The 20,548-nt window shown below is 34.6% G+C and overlaps 1 long non-coding RNA gene across 1 annotated transcript in view; it reads left to right on the top strand.

The window, feature by feature from the left end:
* The window catches only part of LOC109151115, a 68,353-nt gene that overhangs the window by 27,036 nt on the left and 20,769 nt on the right, over positions 1–20,548 (top strand). Inside the window, exon 2 of the long non-coding RNA XR_002049259.1 lies at positions 9,087–9,207. This is a non-coding gene — a long non-coding RNA (uncharacterized LOC109151115). The remainder of the gene's footprint in view (positions 1–9,086; positions 9,208–20,548) is intronic.

The following is a 20,548-nucleotide window of genomic DNA, read 5'->3' as shown; positions in this document are numbered from 1 at the left end:
TTAATCATTGGGATTAAAATCATTAGAAGACCATATGGTCTCTTGTTAAGCCAATATCATTATATTGTTAAAATACTTGCAAAATTCAAACAAGGATGATAATCAATTGGCTAGGATACCGTTAGATACTAACGTACATCTATCCAAAAATGATGAGGAGTGTATTTCTCAAGTAGAATGCTAGGATTGTTAGAAATTTGATGTATGTATCTAATGAGTTGTACTAGACAATATATTGCCTTTGCGATTAACTAGCTCAGTAGATATATGAGTAACCCTGGTACTATACAACATATCCTATTGTACAAGAAGGGTATAGCGACACTAATTGTATATTATATATCAAGGACTCCAAGTTCACGAGTGGCAACGTGTTCACGTTAGCCAATGCAACCATATCATAGAAATCCTCGAAAAAATTTTGATAGCTAAATCCACAATGGAATATGGTCCAATAATCTTGGACAAGTGTTGCGAAGAGGTTGAAGGGCTACACCATTTTCTTAAGGATATTCCTAGTTAAGAAAAACCAAAACCTCCAATTTGTGTGCATTGCAATAGTCAAACTGCAATTGGAAGGGTACAGAGTACCATGTATAATGGTAAGTCTAAACATATATGTTATAAACATAATACCATTAAACGACTTTTCACAACGTGTGTTATCTCTGTTGACTACGTGAGGTCAAATGATAATATAGTGGATCCGCTAACCAAAGGGTTAAGCAAAGATGTTGGAGAGAAGTTGACAAGAGAAATACGACTAAAACCCTTGGAATAAAAGTTCTATAGTGGATACCCAACCTACTTGGTACCTAGGTTCAATGAGACGAAGTGCTTCACCGTAGGGGTCTTGGACTCCCAACCACTCCTTGTTGAATAATGACTCCCGCAGGATACTGGCATACTTAATGCTTTAATTATTTAAAGTGTCAGTTGGCATGAGTGAGAATGCGGGATACTCATAAAAGAATCACCTATATGAGAGAGAAGTGGAATGCTTTAGAGGAGAATTGATTGGGGTCAATTCTTTAAAAACTCTTGCAAAACCAGGAATGATGTTCCATGGCTAAAATGGACACACCCATGAGAACATGACAAAAGTTGGAATGTTCCTCTGTGAATATATCATTGTCTACACAAACAGTAGTACAGTTCAAAAATATCGTGTTCTACCGAGCAGATAGTAGAGTAAATGTATCCTTAAAAGGGAAAGTTCAAAGGATGACACATACCTATCCTATGTAGGGATGAACTATTGAACACAATCATAATGTTTTTCAATCCCGAAAAATCAGTTTCCATTGATGTGGAAGATTCTTGGTAATTTTGAGCAAAAATGACATTGTAAGTGTAAATTTTGTAGTACAAATATATGTGGGGACCTCTTTTGATTTGAGTCGGGTAAAAATGGATCCAAGTTCTCCTAAGTGAGACAAAAAAGTTGATATAAATAAAATAGATAATGAGTGAATGAGAAATTGATTCACAAAGTAGACTCATTTGATAAGTCGAATGTACCTTGCAATGCATTGTAAGCAAGTGATTTAATTAAGCACTAAACGACACTTTATAAATAAGTACTGAACGGTGATATGTAATTGAGCACCAAAAGGTGGTATGTAATTGAACACCAAAAGATGCTATGTATGTTAAGCACCGAATGGTGCTATGTTAAGCACCAAACAGTGGCACTTTCTTAAGCATTACGATGTGCTTTATCGAAAGGTAATCACCTTTTCGGTTCCTTACCTTTCGGTGAGCACGTCTTGGTGCATGATTGAGCGGTGCGGACTTCCCCTCTATGAACTTCTTGATATGTAACCTTCAAGTTTCACCATTTGGCGTACCATTCTAGAACACGTTAATTATGATCCATAGAAATTAATTTTGAATTAATTTCAATTTTAAATTTAAGAATTAACATTTGTAACTAATTTGTTAATTTCCAGATTAAATTTTTTTTTGTTTCGGAGGTTACAAATCTAATTTTGAATAAGATGTTAATGCTAATTATTTGAACATCTCTTATAAATACCTTGATTTTGGCAAACTGTTTTGAGTGTTAATTTTAGAATGTGAAAACTTTGAGTTTCCTCTCTCTCAAGAAAATCATTCTCTCTTCCTTGAATTTTTTTTTGTCAACACTTTGGTATAAATTTACGAAGTGTTCACCTGTTGTTCTTGTTCGTTTAGAGTATTACTTTTTAGTCCTCAAAAATAGTGTTGTGATCCCTTTTATCCTGGGAGACTGACGCTGCAACGCTTCTAACACCCTCGGGAGGTAATGAATCGGCTTTAAAGAAAGTGTGTTACACAAACACACGACTTGAATTCCCCTTGTTTTGTGACTGCTATAAGTCAAGCAGGCCTAACCACATAGTTCTTTGGCTATCTGGTTTTCATATCATGATTAAAACTAATTGGTGATAAGTAGGTGGACATTAACCATTTAACCACATCCCTTAATGGTAAGCCGCAACGCCACGTATCGAATCGAGCAGGGGTTGAGCTCTGCCAACCCGACCGATGCCCAACAATTCTTCTCGCAGCAGCTGCCGCAAACTTTAAACACCAAGCCTAGTTGTGCAGCATGCCTGACTCGGTCATTAGCCTTCGCGGCCACTATTCCTTTTTCTAAGACTAGACTTGGACCGACCTACGCCCACATCCCATATGGGACTGGACTCGGTTTTCGCCTCACCATCGATGACTTCTGTAACAGCCCGAAATTTTGAAACTTTTAAAACTTATATAACAAAGGTCAATTCTCATTAAATCCCAAAACAAAGTAATACCAAATATACGAGTGCGGGGTCCATAATTTGGTTCTGTCGAGTGAGCTGTGCGAGGATGCGCTCGTTGGTGGATTCTTCGTTTTGGCCCCTCGGGTTTCCCCTTGCTTGTGTGGGAGCCGGTGGGTCAGGCTCGCTATCCTCCTCTTGTTCTTCATTTCCCCTGTTCCCCCACATTCTTGCATTGCCCGTTTAAACTTTTTGTTGGAGATATCTAGTTGATCAACCAACTCCCTTCGTTCCCCTTCAGGTTTAAGGCAAACCTCCTCGAGGGTGATGTATTGTCCCCCTTCGGTGTAGTAGATGTCATTGCGGCGGAGGTTCTGGGCATTGAAAACCATGCAACTTACGGGTTTGATTTCTGTGTGGCTCAGGTCCACTCCCCTTTTCTCCATGATCTAACTTAGGATCATCCCATAAGGTAGACTAAGCCGGTTGCTAGTCTTGCAAAACTCCATATGTTTCAACATAAGGGCCGGTAGGTTAAACTTGATCTTGTACTTTAGGAAATAGGCAAAAGTGCACTCCAAACTTCCTACGTCCTTGCTTTTGTTGTTTGTGGGCAACAAGTTGTCAGTCACAATCATGACTAGTATCTTTTGTTCAGCGGTTAGCCACTTCCGATTTGGCCGGGTGGCCGAGGTGAAGCCTTCTTCCTTCCCGAGTAGGTACCCGAGGTAGTCCCTGTACCCCGTGTTTTGGGTACCAATCCACCCCTTCCGGTCGTAGTTCGACACACCCGTGGTGGTCAATTTTAAGAGTTTGGCCAAGCGGCCCTCGGAAAGTATGTTTTCCTTGTCTCGGACCTTAGCGGTGATTTCCAATTTATCACCTCGCTTGACGGCCACCAAGTGATGATAGAACTCTTTCACCAATTCGAGGTATGTATCTCCTTTAATGGTGAGATACGTATCCAAGAGCCCTTGGAAGTTAAGCATGTCGACCAACTCCAGAGAGAATTGGTCGGGTTCGAGGGCTTTACCTCCGATCACGGTGTAGTCGGCGTTGCTCCATTCCAGGGTGCGGATTCCGAGGGGCTTTTTCGGCATTTTTTTTTTCATTTTCTTCTAGGTGGCGTTTTCCAGTGGTTTTCCGGCGAGATTCTGGCGGTGCGGCTTCTCCAGTGGCGACGTTCTCTGGCGTGGCTTGACTTGGCGAGGTGGCGACGGACCAAGGTGGAGCTCGGGCTGTGCGGCAGTGGCGGTGCGTGGCAGCGGGGGGAATCCGGGTGGCCGGCGGTGGCGTTGCGGGCTGCTCCCGGGGCGGCGACGGCGAGCGTTGACTGGGCGGACGCTGGTGGCTCGGCTGGTGTCAGCGGTTGACGGGGTGGTTTGTGTGGTGGTGGAGTGGTGTCGTGTGGCGGCGGGGTGAGTGTAAGGAAGAGAGGGAGAAAGTGTGTGGAGGGAGAAGGGGAAGAAGAAGGGTTTTTGATTTGGGGGTTTTTGGGGTTTTTAGGGATTTGTAGGGGTTTAGGAAGGGAGTGTTCCCTTAAAGTTTTAAGAAACACTCTTGGCTTAGTGGTTAGGAGTTTGGACATACAAATGGGAAGTCTAGAGTTTAATTCCCCTTGATGATATTAGTTTTCCTTGTTGTGTAATCCTTGTCTTTTTCCTTCTTCTAGTGGTAGGAGATTTGGTTGGTTCCCCTTGTTGTTGATGTGGATAGTCTAGTTCCTTTCCTTTATGCTAAGATTATTTTGACTTGGATCTTTATTTATAATAATTCCGAAGTAATTAATCTAAACAAGAAATTCTACTACGACGGTGGTTACAAGGGGTTGTCAGTTATCCTAAACAGAACTCGTTTTCTTGGTTTTCTTCTGGCGGGTTTGCATGATCCTCGTCTCCTGGGACCCTGTTTTCTTCGTCGAGGTTGCCCTGGTCCTCAAGTTCGTCTTGCGTGCGGCTCATGACGAACACTTTTCCGGGGGCACCGTAATTTCCTTGATTGTTCGTGCCCCCGCGTTGGCCCATGGCCATAGGGCGTGAGCTCGAGGGTAGAGTGCAGTGGAAGGACTTGTGCCATTCCTTCCCACAGTTGAAGCATCGTAAGGGGTTCCCCATGCAGTCCTTGACCCTATGGTTTTTGATGCATTTTGGGCAAGGGTAGCTCCCTGTATTAGCTTCGTTGTTTCCTGGGGGTGGCCTTTGTCCAGCTGGATAGCTCGGCCTTGCGTTAGTGTCGTTTCTTGTTCTTTTCATAGGTGGTGCCCCACCTACTGTGCTTCTTTTTCGAATCTGTTCCTGAACCCCACGTTGTAGTAGTTGGATTCGATAGAGATTGGCGGCACTGGAGTAGGCCTCGTTGAGGGTCCGGGGTCCGCTTACTATTAGCGCTTTTCGGGCTTCGAAGTTGAGGCCTGATACAAATTTCTCTATTTTGGTTGTCTCTGTGGGGACTAGTTCTGGCACGAAGCGTGCCAGTTCGAGGAATCGTTTATGGTATTCCATGACGGTAGCCACTCCTTGTTTTAGGTGAAGGAACTCTTCGTGCATAGATGCTCTTATGTGGGCTAGGTAGAATCGTTCTCGCAACCGTGTTTTTAGGCTTTCCCAGTTGAATCCCGGTTCTTGCCTGTAAGTGGGTCCCTCGTGGATCCACTAAAGGTCTGCCTCTTGTCCGAAGTAGAATGAGGCTACCTCTACACGACGTTCTTCTGGGCATTCTACTAACCCCAGAATTTTGTCGAAGGTCCGAATCCATTCCTCAAGGATGGCGGGATCTTCTTCTCCCGAGAAAGTGGGTGGTCTATGGTTTGAAACTTGCCGGGCAACTTCTGAGTTTGTGTTTGGTGGAGATAGTGGTGGTCGGTTGTTGCGGAGAGCTACGTCGCTTAGTGCTTGGGCGACTTGGGTTAGTTGTTATAGGGTTTGAGCCAGGGGTCTTGTGTAGCGGGTTCCGGAGTCCTTGATTGTCTTCTGGTTGGTCCCATGATGCTGATCTATAGAGCCAATGTTTATAGTAACGTTTGAGTTAGAGTGTTGTACCCTTACCTTGATGTGATAAGCGAAGGGGAGTTCTTTATATTAATGAGGAATAAAGTGAGGGGAAGTTTAGGGGTCTCACAATCTTACCGCGCGTCCTATGATTCCTAAATCTTATGTTTCTGAACTCCTAGAGTCTAAGCCTAATGTCCTAATGTCTAGTCTTAAGAGTCTTATCCTAGGGTCAAACATAGGCTCTGATACCAACTGTAACACCCCGAAATTTTGAAACTTTTAAAACTTATATAACAAAGGTCAATTCTCATTAAATCCCAAAACAGAGTAATACCAAATATACGAGTGCGGGGTGCTATGCCACATCTGAGCTGGAGAACTCAGATGCATAGGCTAAACTAACTAAATATCCTTAATACATCATCATGGCACGCAGGCCGAAAGGAAAACTATCTATCTACTCCAAGTTCTTCTAGCACGCTCTGGGAGATAATCATTTGTGCCTGAAAGCCAAATATATCTGTTCAGCGAATGATGCCAGTAACCCACTCCAACGCGTTGAAATACATTATAGATAGATATATATATAGATATATGAAAATCATTTTGAAGCAAGAAGATATATACTTAAGAGAGTCTAGTTTTAAAACCAGGAATGGACTCAGCAAATAGGGGTAAGCACAATAATCAATGATAACCGTTAAGTAGAATCGTCATAAAGAATACGCAACTAAGGTCATAGTCTATTTCCAAATCAATTATATCATCATCCAATCATCATTTGTGACACTCAATCACACTGAGCTGGCGCCACGGGACCAATCGCATGCCCCGAACATGAGGGTTAGCGCATATAGCACTAACACGGCCTCGCAGCACCCTACCTCATACCGCAGCATGAAGGGAGTTGATCGCAACCAACCCTTTCAAGACCGCTGACGAACTCAACGTCGGACCACAATCCTACACACCGCTGACGCGCCCAGTCGGTGGACTGTGATCCCCTTTACAAGTGGGGACATACGACCCTACACACCGTTGACGGGCACAGTCGGTGGACCGTAGCGGATCAAGCCCTACACACCGCTGAGAGACTCAGTCGGTGGGCGAAGATCCTCGGAGGCTACGACCCCACACACCGCTGGCCCATCACTCGGTGGATCGCAGCCAGCCGTAGCCCTACACACCGCCTGATTACTCAGGTCGGTGGACTACAGCCTTCCTCGGGTTTATTGGCCCTACACACCGCCTGGCGCGTCCAATTCGGTGGATCATCGTACCCGAGGCCCATGTGGACCGCAGCCCAAGAAGTGAATCACTGACCGTAGCCAGGAGGATGAACCGCAGCTCATAAGTAACCAACAGTGGACCGCAGCCCTATATAATATTTATATACCTGACCGATCGCAACCGGCCTGGTTAACAGTTGGGATGGTTCTCAACCAATCCAACTGCCTGTATAGCCAATTTGATCGCAACCAAATTGGGGAATCATGCATCACATAACACACAATAGCACATAGTAGCACATATTAGCACATTGGGAAGGGGAAGACACATAAATAAGCTTACGTGTGATCATTCACATACTAAGATTAGTCCTAAGGGGTTCATACGACTTCCACCTAGGTCAACGGGTTACCGATTTAACTAGCATGCAATCCCTAAGACTCTTTTATCCTACGAACGGTACCAAAAACATCAAACTAGACTCAAGTACGACAAACGGGGTCCGTTGGGACACCACGTGGGAATGGGGAACATCAAAGGGAAAGCCAAAGACCCGGGGTGGGTACGGACCAGCGGGTAGCCGATGGTTGGGGGTCACCCGCCGGCTGCCCGCCGGAGATCATCGCCCGGGCAGCGGGTTGCCGGCGGGAGAACGCCTGCCCGGAGCCTGCCCGCTGCCTGGCGGTGATTTTCGGACAGCGGGTTGGTGGCGGGTACCCCTACCCCCCACTGACTCTTTCATCACAATTACGTCCCGGGATCCTTTGTGGAACCCGAAACCATGGTTAGACACTTTTAAATGCAATTAACGACACCACGTAGGCAATTAATGGATCAAAAGCAAGAATCACGTATAACTCATCCTATTATGACTTCTAAACATAATCAACACCCGAACATGCGAATTCTCACCCAAATATATATCAAGAACATTACAACACAAATTCCCAATGCACCCTAGGGCTCTAATCCCTCCCAAATCATCAAAATCACAATTTATCTTTAACATCAAGAAATATCAAGATTTTTCAAGAATCATCATATCAATATCAAGAACCTCTTCAACATCAAGATCATCAAGATTATCAAGAATACACATAAATCATCTTATCAATCATCAAGAATATATCACAAATAGCATAGAGGAATTAATCAAGACACAAGCATATAGAAGGAAGCCAAGGAAGGAGATTATAGCGAAGAAAATTGGTTTTGTTGAGACATGGGTTACCTCTTAGCCTTAATTAATTTCCTTGGCTATGAAGGGTCTTTCTTTAAGATTTCCTCTTTCTTGATTTCTCCTATGGGAATTCTTGGGGAATTCTTGTGTGATGAAAGTTATTGTGGTGTGAGTTCTAGGTGCCTCTTATGTCCCTATTTATATATATCTAAGAGTCCTAATTAGGGTCTAAGTGGTGTGGCTTTGCTAATTCTATTTCCTATAGGACTAAGGGATTGACTTTAGGGATAAGGGCCCATGGACTATGGTGGACCCCTTTTTAGCTAATTAGTGGATTTTAACTCCCTTTTTGGGCTGAGTAATTGATTAATTAATTTGGGTTTAGGGGTCGTAACACGGGGTGTTACAACCTCGGCTATGATGCCAATTGATGGATCTCAGCAATGCACTATACTTACTTCTCAAGAGGTTATCCATCGTGTGACTGCTGTAAATCAAGCACGCATAACCAAAAAGTTCTTTGGCTATCTGGTTGCCATATCCTACTTAAAACCAATTGGTGATAAGTAGGTGGACATTAACCATTTAACCACATCCCTCCATGGTAAGTCACAGCGTCACGTATCAAATCAAGTAGGGGCTGAACTCGACCAACCCAGCCAACGCACAACATTTTGTACCGTTGACCTGCGGAGATATTTTCTAAAAAATTGAATCCCGTTATTATTTATATTTTTTACATTTTTTTTTACATAAATTGATTTATCGAGTTATTATTCTTTCTTAAATGCAATATGCAAAAAAAAATATTATAAATTATTTCATTCAAAATTGTCTAAATTTCCTTTGCTGACGCAACGACATAAATGTAAAAGGTGTGAAAATTTATCCCATTAAAATAATAACATTCTAATATTCTTTCTAATTAATTTTTTTCCAAAGCGATATTCTATAAATGGGGCCATGTCAACTTCATTACAATCAAACAAGTACGAGAATAAGCTCCGCACTTTCTGTTCAAATCACTGGACATTCTAATGGCGTCGTCTTCTACACCTTCACGGTATCTGATATTTTTTTGTTTACCTGATTTTTATAGACTTAGTTTTTTGAACAAAAATCATTTGTCCAAAAATTTCATAAATTTTTTTTCGATATTTATAGCGCTTAATTTTTTACTTTGTCAAGTTTATACCTTTTGTTTTTACACAAATATATATAAAAAAAAAACTTGTATGATTTCTCCAAGTGCGCTATGAAATTTAAGATTCATATAGAATATATTTCTTTTTGTTAAATGAAAAAAAAAATTACTTGTTTTACCATCATCACTCGCTGCCAGGGGACGTTTGGTGTCTAATAATGAAGATAATGGAAACAGACATCAATTAACTCCGCCCTCATCTTTCCAAGTATGTTGTTTTAATCTTTATTCACTTTTTTTTTATTAATTGTTCCCTTTTTCTCTGTTTGAATTTATGATGCTTTATGTTTATTTAATACTTTTTAAAAAAATGATAAATTTGTGTAGAGCGTTTGGCATTCACATTCCTTTGAGCCTCGTCAATTTCAACAAGTTTTACCAATGTCTGATCAGTTGAACGCTGTCAACTTACATCCAACATCCGAATCGGAATCATCAAGGTATATATGTTTTTTTTCTATTTACATAAATATTTTTTATCCTTGATCTTTTGATGATGAGGTTTGATTTCAATTGTAATATATGTTTATGCTCAGAATATTTATGTTATATCTAAGTAAAATTAATTTCTATAATTTTCTTTTCTGTAACTTGGGTTATTAGGTGGTTAGGGTTTACAATATATAATTGATAAGATTGATGTTAAAAAAAAAAAAAAATTGGATCTACTTGTATTCTTGTTTTTCTTTTTTTAACACATGCATCTAAGGAGGTTAATCTATGGTCATTCTTTTATATGATTTTTTTTTTTTAAACACATCTAAGAACGTTAATCTGTGGTCATTCTTTTATATGATATTTTATGCTCATGTTGTTCAATCACAAAATCTTTCATATATCTTTTTGTGCTTAATGCTATCATGATTCAACATGGGGTGTGTTATCACTAAAAAATGACTAAATTGGACATGAGTTGATCTAGCATGATATGGTTGCAAAATTTATCAATTGAAAGATTTCACTCAATTAGATACAATTACTTGAATTTTGGTTTAAAACTAAATGGGTAACCTTCATAATTATGCTATCATTAGAAAGAAATTGAGGGTTTATAAATTGAAATATGATTTCTATCCACATACTTTTCGATCTACTGATGTAATAGGTTTTGACAATAATAAATTAGTAATTTCTTAGAGGCAATAGTTTATATATATTCTGTATAGGACTCCTCTTGTATTTTATATCTTTTCTGTTCCTATTATCAGTAATACACATAATTATGTTCTCATCCTATCTACCCAAAAAATGGACAAAGAAAATGGAAGGACAATTTAAGGGCCTTGTAGAAATTAAGGGGTCGTTTACCAATTTGGAAAAATGGAGGATTTTTCAGAAAAATGGAGAAATTGAGGAATAGAAAAAATAAAAATGGGAGAGGTTGTTTACTAAATTTCTTCTTCCAAATGCTTATTCCTTCTCCATTTTTCTACTTCATGTATATTTTTGGAGAAAGCAAATTTAAATATCTCTAAATGGAGAGATGGAGAAAAACACGGGTGTATAGTGTTCCTTGCCCAAGATGTTGTTGGTTTAAATCTTGCTCTGTGCCATTATTACTCAAGAAATGGGCAAAACCATTTTGAGTTTTACTAATATACTCCTAAATTTTACTCCCTCACTTTTACTTTATGATGTAGCAGGCTATGGAGACTGGATGGATAGTTAGGATTTTGCAATTTTCCAATTATATATGATAGAACCCATTTAATATAGTAATCAAGTATCAACAACAAAACATCTAGGTTTATTATTAATGATAATGTCTCGGATAGTGAACAACATCTATTAAACCGTTTTTCTTTAAAAAAATCTATTATTAAACCTCTTGTCTAATTAGATACAAGTTAAAATAATACACTTATGCAATTTAGACCCTCTCAAGATGCATTTGAGAAAGTTCATATATTCATAATATTGTATATATGTAAAATTAATAATTAAGATGATGACCCTCTCAAGAAGTTATAGTTTGAAAATTTTATATTAACTGAATACATTATAAAATTCTTAAAACTAAAATGTTATATGAGTTTTAAGATTACTAAAATATCAAAAAGTAAAGGTATGTATGTATGTATAGAAATTAATATTGTATATCACTATTTTCAAAGAAATTATTTTGAAACATTTGTCTTTTGTTGTCAGGGTTGTGCCTAACTCTGCATTTGGAAGCCCTAATCCTTTGCAGTTGCCTATAACTTCCCAGGTTGTTTTCTTTTCTTAAATAAATTTATTTATTGATTTATTTCTTTTAAATTAAATTTTTTAAACTCTGCGTCTGAATTATATGTAGGGGCAGCAAATTAACACAACCCCAATGCGACCATTTATGTTCCAGTATCTTGATCGTTATTCTATAATGACTGGATCTGTTCCCCCTCCAATGTACTCTATCTTATTATTATTATTATTATTATTATTATTATTATTATTATTATTATTATTATTATTATTATTATTATTATTATTATTATTATTATTATTATTATTATTATTATTATTATTATTATTATTATTATTATTATTATTATTATTATTATTATTGTGTACAAATTTTTAGTAAAATTGTAGGTAACAGAAAATATTGGATTTTGTTTTGAATTCCAGGACTTCGTTGAGCTCTTTGAGTGAAGAACCAAGTAACGTTACTAGAAACGCAACGCCTCCACTGACGGTATATATTTTTCCTGCTTCATATTATTATTTGTTCTTAGTTTTATAAAATTATTTTAACAGTTTTTATTTTTATTTTTGATATTTTAAGCATTCAATAATGCCACCAATAGATAGTCAACCGGGCATGTTTCCTATTGTTTGTATATATGACTGTTAAATAACACTCATTTGACACTTCCAATAAATATTTATGTAACATATATGATATAGATTTTTCGATTATTGTCAATAAAAACATCTGAAGTTATCAATTTTGGATGATATATAATTTATTTACTGATTTAATTTATTTCTTTTTAAAAAAATTATTTAAACTCCACATATGAAATATATGTAGGGGCATCAAATTAACACAACCCCAATGCAACCATTTATGTTCCAGTACCTTGGTCCAAACTCTACAACGACCGGATCTGTTCCCCCTCAAAGGTACTCTATCTTCTTCTTCTTCTTCTTCTTCTTCTTCTTCTTCTTCTTCTTCTTCTTCTTCTTCTTCTTCTTCTTCTTCTTATTATTATTATTATTATTATTATTATTATTATTATTATTATTATTATTATTATTATTATTATTATTATTATTATTATTATTATTATTGTTATTATTGTTATTATTGTTATTATTGTTATTATTATTATTATTATTATTATTATTATTATTATTATTATTATTATTATTATTAGTATTGTTGTTGTTGTTGTTATAATGGTTTTGTCACGTTTAGTCCTAAACTTTCAAATTGATCATCCGTAATGCTTTGACTTTCAAATTGTTACCATCTGTGATCCAAGTAACCACTTATGGTTCTTCAACTTTCAAAATTTAACCAGCCCTAGTCCTCTTAAAATGACCATAGCTAGTTAAAATTTAATAGTTGAAGGACCATTGATAGTTAATTTGGACCACGAATAGTAACAATTTGAAAGTCGAAGGATCACGGGTAATTAATTTAACAATTTTGGACTGAACGCGAAAAAATCAGCCACTATACTTAGATGACCCCACGTGGTGTTAACTCAAACTTTTATTAATAAAATTGTTGGTATCAGAAAATATTGGATTTTGTTTTGAATTCTAGGGCTTCGTTGTTCATTTTGAATGAAGATTCAGAGTATGTTATTAATCCAAACCAAATAACTCCATCGCAGTATATTACTACAAACGCAAGACCTCCACTGAGGGTATGTATATTTTTCCACCGGGCTTGTCTCCTATTGTATATTCTGTTAAATAACACTCATTTCACACTTCCTATAAATATTTATGTAATATATATGAAACATATTTTTCAATTATTGTCAATGAAAACATCTGAAGTTATAAATTTTGGATGATATATATTTTAGTCTAATGTTTAAATCATGTTTATTTATGGCATTATGAAGGAGATTGATTTTGGACTAGTTAATGATCTGCGTACATCTCGAGGATTAGGGCGTGGATCTCGAGGAGGAAGAAGGGCAAACCGCACTATAAGGGTAACCTTACTCATCAAGATATATATATAAATTTTTAGATTTGTGTAGTTGTGTTCTACTCTATTGTTTGTAAATAAATTATGTATATAATTGCCAACTACTATGTACTGTGATGGCACATCTGTTACCTTTTCAAAATAGTTGTCATAGAGATGCAATCTTAGAAAGAATTATGAGTGTTTCAAAAACAATTTGCAGGGCCGCAGTCGTGGAAATCGTGGGAGAAGATCCTCTCAATTACTCGCTGGCTCATCCTCACGCTCTGGGGTATGTCCTCTAAATTAACCCTTCCAATATTATTAAATTTAATTATCAAGAGACATTTTTATCAATTTGGTAAGATTTGGAATTTTCTTACATGGCATTATATGTAACAGAGTTTTGTCTTCTCAAATAATATAACTTGTGATACATTATTACAACTCTAGCTTTTTGCATATTGCCTATTTGTGAACTCCTTAACTGAATGGCTTCAAAATGCATGAATAAATTTAAGCAAATACACATGATAAGTACCTGTTTTTTTAGTACTATTTTTGCACTAAGCATGCACTGTCCATACGAGTAGCTTATAATATTTTATAATATTTTTCAAAAAAAAAACAGGCTGAAACTATTGCTAATGAGGATAGGGCAGTAGGAAATATGCAGTCGTCCCAGATTGAAGCTCCCAACGCTCCAAACACAGCTTCACCTGCATGGCGTCCCGGTCAATCATTGTGCGTTTAACATCTATTTATATATTCTATTTATTATCTTCATTTTCTTATATTAGGGAGTATAACTTCCTTTTTTTGTTGCTTAATTTGTCTTTTATTAGGGGGTATTTGGTAAATTATAGATGTTAGCTGATTGAGTTAGTATGTTTGACGAGTTGGTAGTATTAGCTTATTGTAGACAGATGTTTGGTAAATTGGTTGTTAGCTGATAGCTGATTACATACAAAATGAATTTCTTAAAGAACTGATTGAAAAGGCTACTTTGAGCAACTTTTTTTGAATTTTTGTGTTTTGGAGCAATAAACGGTTACAAAAAAGCTAATTAATCAAACACTCATATTGATTGTTTAACCAAGTCAAACAACTAATAATGGTCAAACAAGCCAAAATTGTCTGCTAAGCTAATTATTTTACTATATAGGGCCTAAGTTAATTTCGGAAAATGGCTTTTTCTTGGGCTAACACCCTAACACATAGGGTAATGGTACCTGTACAATATATATCCGGTGGTGTCTTTAATGTGTTTTACCTCTTTTGAAGTACATGTGTATATATTTCACAATTGTAAAATTACCTTGTGTAGGCCCGTTATGAATGGTCCGTATGATCCCAGATACAGGGATTTTGGCTTACCCGTTGATCCTTACCTTAGAGCCTTGGTGTTAAATCCAAGTTTCTTAAATGGTAATAATATTATTTGTATATATATTTAAATTTTCACATATTTTTACATATAATTTACTTGTTTTTATTTATATCTTGATATCAAATCATTATGAAAATGCAGGCCAAGCTAATAATCGGAATCAGGGATAATTACTGATCAATAAACATGAAATATTTTGGGTATTTTGTAAAGGAGAGCAATGAGGAAGCATTATATTCCAGAATAAAATTTCCTGTTGAATAATCAAATTTATATTCCGATTTACTTTGTCACGAAACATATTTAGTTTGGATTTGTACTATTTCGTTTTGTTTTTTTAAAACTTTGTTGAATATTTCTGTTATGGTATAAATAAGGTCCTTATATATGTTTTTTCAAAAAAAAAAAAAAAGTCATTATATATGAACTTTTTTTTGAAATATTTAATTTTTAATTGTATAAATTAGATTTTATATAAATTATTATGTGTTTGAAAAAAGTATGTTATGCAGTAATTTTTTATACTAGTTATTGGGAAAACTTAATAAAATTGGGTTAGTTTAGACTTTTTCTTAAATTAAAAATTAGAATTATTACAAAATAGAAATTTTTTATATTAATTTGTTATCAGTATGGCCTAATTAAGCTAAGGTTTCTGCAGGGGAAAAGGTACAGGAAACTATTCTGGCTGGCAGCTCTTTCTCCTCTTTTATCAGTAATCCTATTCACTCTGATAGTTTACCTAACGCAAGCGGATAAACATGGCGTTAACATGTTGGAGAAGCAGCAAAAGTGGGATTAATCTGGAGCCTCTATCCTCTTTTGTTTCACTTCCCAATGTATTTTTCGTGCGAAAAGTGGAAAAGTTTGTAAACAAGGTCCCCCGAGTAAGCTAATTTATAATTGATGGAAAGAATAATACTACTTATGTGTCTTAAAAAAAGAAAATTCTTAATTTTCTCTTCTGATGTCACTATTTAATGTAATAATACTTTAGTCATTTATTATAATTTGATGGAGTAAGCTAATTTATGAGCACATAATAATTATTAGCGACGTCATGATAAAATTTACGAGGAAAAGATTAAAGAGAGATTAAAAAAAATAAATTACTGCGTATTTTTGAAATATGGTGATAACATTTTGTGTAATATTTCTCATCATAAATTTTCGTGTAATGTTAAATAATAATAATAATAATAATAATAATAATAATAATAATAATAATAATAATAATAATAATAATAATAATAATAATAATAATAATAATAATAAGGGAAAATTACACTTTTCATCCCAAAGTTATAGGGTAATTGTAGAATTTGTCCCTAAGTGTTGGTCATGCTCACTTTTTGTCCCCAAGTTATCAATGGCGTTGCACTTTTCGGCCCTGAGTTATAAGGTAATTGTAGGATTCATCCCTAAGTGTTGGTCTTGTTCACTTTCCGTCCCTAAGTTATCATTGACGTTGCGCACTTTTCGTCCTTGAGTTATACTAAAATTGCAAATTTTGCCCATAATCACTACTACATAAATGGTATACTACGTCAATTTTTAAATAACCGTTGTCTAATATATTGTGTTATACACTTATACTACGTCACTTAATAGACGACGGTTGTTTAAATAACTACCTATATAGTTGACATACACGGCAGTTTTTTAACCACCGTATATAATTAACATACACGACGATTTCCAAAACCGTTGTAGAAAGTGCATATTTACAACGGCAGTCACTTACACGCGCGACACTTCGAAAACTGTTGTGTATGTGTAAAAAAACCGCCGGTGGTTATTTAAAGTGTATGACGTAAAAAAAAATTAATTAAGTTATATACGGCGGTTATTTAAAAACTCGTTGTCTATTAAATGACGTAGTATAACAAAATATGTAAGATGGTGGTTATTTAAAAAACACCCGTCTATTAAGTGACGTAGTGTACCATTTATGTAGTAGTGATTTGGGACGAAAATTGCAATTTTAGTATAACTCAGGGACGAAAAGTGCAACGCAAATGATAACTTAGGGACGCAAAGTGAGCATAAACAACACTCGGGGACAAATTCTACAATTACTCTATAACTCAGGGACGAAAAGTGCAACACCAATGATAACTTAGGGACGAAAATTAAGCATGACCAACACTCAGAGACGAATTCTACAATTACCCTATAACTTAGGGACGAAAAATACAATTTTCCCTAATAATAATAATAATAATAATAATAATAATAATAATAATAATAATAATAATAATAATAATAATAATAATAATAACAATAATAATAATAATGATAATAATAATAATCCTTTATATAATAAAGCTATATGGTTTGGGAAATAATTAATGCTACAATTAATGCCACAACATCTTTTATTATAAAAAAAAAAAACACAATATTTAAGAAATAAAATAACTATATATTATATAATCATATAAAAAATATACTTTTGAAAAATAAAATAGCTATATATTATATAATCATATAAAAAATGTGTTCAATTAGAGTTTAAATTTACACATACAAAATTTGAAATTTGCTTTCCAAATGTAATTATCTTAGTTATTATTCGTATTGTGAAAATTATAATATAGATGAAATACAATTAAGAATAAATCAATGTAATTATGTAAATTCTCTCTATAAGTTTATTTGAATATGCACATAATTAGAGATTATATTAACCATACAAAATTTTAATTGTAATTTTGTATTCTATAAAAATAATAAATAATTGACCAATGGAAGCTCAAAATATTATTATATTAAATAATTTAAAATATTTTAGTTTTTCTATTTTTTATTTATATTTATAATAAAATATTTTTTTCCCGTGCATCGCGCAGGTGAATTACTAGTAATAATAATAATAATAATAATAATAATAATAATAATAATAATAATAATAATAATAATAAATGATATTTGGTCAGCCCTTACATCATTCTTGCGCAAATTATGCGATGATGGAGTAACTAACGGTGCCATTAGTGGCACCGTTTAACTCCACCAAATCAATTTTTTTTTTTTTTTTTTTTTACAAAAACTCCAATCGACGTGTAATTATGAATATATAGTTATGCAAGTCTGAATATATAGTTATGAAGTTATGGATATATAGTTATGAAGTTACGGATATATAATTTTGAAATTATGGATGTGTAGTTATGCAATTATGAATATGGTTCTCTATGAACAAGCACTTTAAAATTCTGAATATGGAGTTATGTAATTATGAATGTCTAGTTGTGAAATTATGAATATGTGGATATGAAATTATGAATGTGTAGTTATTATTTCTGAATGTACTGTTGTCAAATTATGAATATATAGTTATGTAATTCTGGACATATAGTTATGTAATTTTGGATATATAGTTACGAAATTGTGGATATATAGTTATGAAATTATATATGGATATATCCTACTGTTTGAATACGAAAGGAAACTGCCTAACGCCGTTAACGACGATCCGAACGAGATTTTTTTCAAATGAAACGACGCCGTTTTGCAACCGTGTGCACCATGCATGGTGCACACAGAGTGCACACGGTTGCACAACATAACGATTGTAATTCTTGAGTTACTTGAATTGATGGTATAGAATTGTGGGATCAACTTGACATTAATTGGTCATTTAGCATGACTTTTAGAATAATTCATTCATTCCAAGTTCCAATATCAAGTTGAATTACGACTATATTACAAATTAGGCCAATCCATCATTTCTAGCCCACAAATAAAGTGCGTGGACCGCCGTCCATATAATTGTGTGAATTACGGTTTAAAAATGATAATATTTTGTGTATCTTTTTACGCGACTCATTGTAACATAGATTTTTATAATTCATAATTTACATTATTTTAAAATATAATGTACATTATTCTAACTTATAAAATTCAACAACGTCGTTTTGAACCGTGGTCAACACAACTGTGTAGACCATATTTGTCTCAAGTTAATCATTTTTTTCACGCAACATGCATTTTCCTCTCCATTGCTGCAACATACATTTTTATAATCATAAAGTACATTATTCTAAAGTATAAAATATATTATTCTAACTCATAAGGTTCATTATTCTAACCAACAAACTACATTATTCGAATTCATAATGTCCATTATCTAAACACATGATAATCAATTCATCAACACATGAGGACTTACTAAAGATACATTTTTATCATTCATAAAGTACATTGTGTTTTAAAGTCTAAAGTACATGCTAAGCACCTTGTGCTTAGATGACACCTCTGTGCCTCCCCTTTAGAGAATGTCACAGATAGATTCTAACTTGTAACAAAGTCAATAGTATTAAAAAGAAAAGTCTAAATTACATTATAAATTTATAATAAACATGGACAATTGCAAAACTTACTAAAGGTACATTATTCAAACCAATAATGGACAGCTCACAAACGCTTAAGAACTTACACAACATACGTTTTTATAACTCATAAAGTACATTATTCTAAAACATAAAATAAATTATTCTAACTCATAAATACATTATCTTACTCCAGAAGGTTCATTATTCTACCACATAAACGCTGAGCAGACAACGTTATTGAAATATTGACTAATGAAAATTTTTTTAACATCAAAATGACATTGTTTTGAACCGTCGTACTCATAGTTGTATGGACCACGACCCACGCAATAATTTTCCTCAACAATTGGCTGCGAAAATTTTAAAAAATAAAATAATATATTTATTATTTTTAATCTTCAGTTATGACCCATTAATACTTCCGAAATTTTTTAAAAGATTTTGTGAACTTTTTATATTTAGGATTTTATTTATATTGTTAATAAACTATAAAAAAAAATGTCAATAAATAATTTCTAAATTATATGTATAAGTTATAATAAAAAAAAACATAAATTAATAAAATAAAAAAATAAAAGATTGTCTACTATTTTATAAATGTACTTGTAAACTATAAATTTTAAAAGAATAATTTTTAAATTGTTATTTATAATAAAAAAATTATGTAATTATGTAATTAATAATTTATATATTGAAATATATTTTTTAAAATATGGTTCTAATTTTTTTCGAGTTATGTACTGGATTAAACTTTTTTTTTTTTTTTCAAATCAAACTAGTGTTACAAAATTTAATTGTGTTAGGCCAGTTAGGTCTAAAGACGGAAAATTATACCGTGCACTAGGGCGCACAATGCATTGTGCGCCTTGGCCCAAAACAACGTCGTGTTGTACCTTTTCACGTGACTGTTGTTAACTCCTTAAAAAAAATCATGTTTCGAATGTACAGAATTGTATAATAGAATACACACAATTGTACACATGAAAACACATAATTTTATAACTGAATACACATAATCTTTTTTAAAAGGATAATACACATAATCTAACATAATACATAATATACATAAATTCTTAACTCTTTAAAAAAAAATCCATGTTTTGAATGTAGAATTATATAATAGAATGTACAGAATTTTATACCTGAAAACACATAATTTTATAACTGAAAGTTCCCATATTTCGAATGTACATAATTATATAATAGAATCCACAAAATTTTATACCTGAAATTAACAAAATTTTGGGAGGCACGGGGCGCACATTGCTTTGTGCGCCCTGGTGCACGAGATAACGATTGGTCTAAAGACTAAGCAAGCCATTGATGGGCTACACTGCACCA

This window comes from Ipomoea nil, unplaced genomic scaffold (assembly GCF_001879475.1).
Source record: "Ipomoea nil cultivar Tokyo-kokei standard unplaced genomic scaffold, Asagao_1.1 scaffold2283, whole genome shotgun sequence".
NCBI lineage: Eukaryota > Viridiplantae > Streptophyta > Magnoliopsida > Solanales > Convolvulaceae > Ipomoea > Ipomoea nil.
This window is presented reverse-complemented; position numbering and strand designations above follow the sequence as displayed.